Genomic DNA, 3,117 nt, shown 5'->3' with positions numbered 1-3,117 from the left:
AGGGAGGAGGGAGGAGGGTTCAGGATGCAGAACACATATATACCTGTGGCGGATTCATGTTGATATATGGCAAAACCAATACAATATTGTAAAGTTAAAAAAAAAATACCTCAAAAAAAAATTTTAAAACAGCTCTTCTTCAACCTGACATCACTGTCCAGATGCCAAGGAAAGACTGACAGAAGGTCTCAAACTTTAGGCACTTAATAATCACCTGGGCATCTTGTTATAATAAACAACTTTTATTCACTAGGTATGTCATTGAGCCTGAGTTTTGGTATGTCTGAAAATCTCCCAGGTAATCCTATTGACTGAAACCACATTTTGAGTAGCAATTTCCTAGTCAGCATCAACTAATTGGTCTTGCCATCACTAGAATCTTGGTGAGCTTCAAGGGTCAGGCAAACTTATCCATGGTTAATAAAATAACATGTGTGTCTTGGTACACAATAAGCAATCAATTCTAAAAATTCAAATCATAATTTCATCAGAAAGATAATAAATTAGATTTATATAAGGCACAGGGAAATTTACCTAAAGAAAACTTACATCAAAAATCTTCCCATTCCCATACTGCAGAATGAATATCAGAATTTTCTATCAGGTGAAGTTAGTGTGGTCAGCTTTGAACCATAGCTTAAATTCACCAGCCAAATCTTCAGCTATAATATGTCTTCAGATCAAAGTATAATTCTTCCAAATTTCTTTATGAACTTCATTCTCATGAAAAATGGAAAAAAACAGTGAAAAGTTGATCACTATTCCAGAAGTTTTGTTATTCAGTAACAAAACATTTGTTATTGATTTTTAAAGGGGAATAAGAAAGTAGAGAGCAAAATCAAACTTATATTGAGTAAAGTGACAGATGAAGTTGACTGTGGTATTTTACAAACTAAAGCCTTTGAGACCAAATGGAAAAGACAACATATCCCCATTGATAATTTAAAAGTGTGATTTTGGAAGAAGATATTCATTTGCTTACAGTGAGGACTTATATTGGTATACACTGTTTCTACAAATTAAATAATTACTCAAAAGTCTCTATGTAGAGTTTCTTTACAACCAATATTTAAAATAGTGGGTATGCTTAACTAAGAGCTAGCATGCAAAGTAGAATCTTAATAGGAAGGACTTAGAAAGTAAACACATAAACTAGAACGCAAAGAACTGAATTGGCTGGACTCCAAATTCATGACACAGCCATTCAATTATCCATGCAGGGTTCCTGTTTTGCTTTATTTTCCCTCTAATCTTCAATCTCCATTTCTAATCCATTCCTCCAACTGTAAGAAATTACTCTTATTACATTTAGCACCTTTCCTAATAACACAGGTATATTTGAAAAGTGGTACTGTTTTGTTGTGTCTTTATGTTTTAAATTTGCCAGCTATACCATGTTAGAGGTCTTCTGTTATCTTACATTTTCCTCTCAACACCATGTTTGAAAGATTTCTCCACATAGCTCTGTCTTTAATTTGTTACCCCTGTGAATATCACAGCATTTCTCCCATCTGCTCCCTTAGAGATAGATCGGAGAAGGCAATGGCAACCCACTCCAGTACTCTTGCCTGGGAAATCCCATGGACGGAGGAGCCTGGTAGGCTGTAGTCCATGGGGTCACGAAGAGTCGGACACTTACTGAATGACTTCACTTTCACGCACTGGAGAAGGAAATGGCAACCCACTCCAGTGTTCTTGCCTGGAGAAACCCAGGGACGGCGGAGCCTGGTGAGCTGCCATCTGTGGGGTCGTACAGAGTCGGACACGACTAAAGCAACTTAGCAGCAGCAGCAGAGATAGATACCTGTGTTTTCGACAATGCCCTGTTCTACAAATCATTTGCAAGTAATCAAGCTTATATATGCCTCCTTAGAAACTAAAAGTTCCACAGGAGTGTAGTGGATGGGTCCTGGGATCTACACACATGAAATTAAACTAAGTATCTCCAGACTATTTTCCAGAGTAGTTGTTAGAATCTATAGTCTCTGCTTTAACCATTGTTCTGTTAAGTTTCTTCTTCTTCCTTTTTTTTTTTTTTTTTTTTTTTTTTTGATCGCTTAGATTTTTTTTTTAAACTTTACAATATTGTATTAGTTTTGCCATTTACTAAATATTCTAGATATCCCTTCTCAGTTTTTGAGTTCTCAGATTAACTTCTCTCAGCCCATTCTCTGTCAGTTGACTTTACTGATGGTTCCCTTCATTGAACAGAAATTTACAAATTTTTATGTAGTCAAATTTCCAAAAGTTATTCTTTCCTGAACTATTTGTAGCAGATATGATTCCCCTATTTTTTCCCAGCTAAAGGAACACAAACATTGTAGCACACATAAATCTCTGATTTCAAGGAAAATTCAGACTCTCTCTCTAGCCCTAGAAGATGAATCTGACTGATTCAATCCAGTCATAGGAATTGCACTTCCTCTACCAGTGATTTCCTTAGATATCAGATATGACACAGTTCTGGACAAAGAAACAAAATAGGGCACATGCTTGGAGTTTCCCTTCCTCTTACATAAGTATCTTCACTTAGGGAAAGCCTTGCCCACCCCTCTTCCTTTCCTTGCTCTAAGTGATAGCATGAGATAACTACCATGTAGCGAAAAAGGCACACTAAAGACAGGAGAGAAGAAAAAAAGTTACAAAAAAGCTAGGTTCCAGGTGGCATCACAAAGCACTTGGATTAATCCTATCAGATTTAAGCACTGTAATTTTTGTTGTGTGACAAAAGTAAACCACTATTTCTTTAATCAGGGCCGAGATTTTTTGTGACTTGAAACTTTATTTATCCTATATTATACATTCTTGGAGAAGGCAATGGCAACCCACTCCAGTACTCTTGCCTGGAAAAACCCATGGGCGGAGGAGCCTGGTGGGCTGCAATACATGGGGTTGCGAAGAGTCGGACACGACTGAGCGACTTCACTTTCACTTTTCACTTTCATGCATTGGAGAAGGAAATGGCAACCCACTCCAGTCTTCTTGCCTGGAGAATCCCAGGGACAGGGGAGCCTGGTGGGCTGCCATCTATGGGGTCGCACAGAGTCGGACACGACTAAAGTGACTTAGCATACATTCTCAGTCTGATATGAGGCTTCCCAGAAGTAGACCCAAAGA

At 37.8% G+C, this 3,117-nt stretch overlaps 1 long non-coding RNA gene across 1 annotated transcript in view; it reads right to left on the bottom strand.

Moving 5' to 3' along the window:
* Positions 1-529: 529 nt before the first annotated feature.
* LOC104993172 overlaps positions 530-3,117 on the bottom strand; it is a 53,760-nt gene continuing 51,172 nt past the window's right edge. The window contains exon 9 of the long non-coding RNA XR_825803.1: positions 530-720. This is a non-coding gene — a long non-coding RNA (uncharacterized LOC104993172). The remainder of the gene's footprint in view (positions 721-3,117) is intronic.

Source organism: Bison bison, unplaced genomic scaffold, assembly GCF_000754665.1.
Source record: "Bison bison bison isolate TAMUID 2011002044 unplaced genomic scaffold, Bison_UMD1.0 scf7180017864235, whole genome shotgun sequence".
In the NCBI taxonomy this organism is placed as follows: Eukaryota; Metazoa; Chordata; class Mammalia; order Artiodactyla; family Bovidae; genus Bison; species Bison bison.
This window is presented reverse-complemented; position numbering and strand designations above follow the sequence as displayed.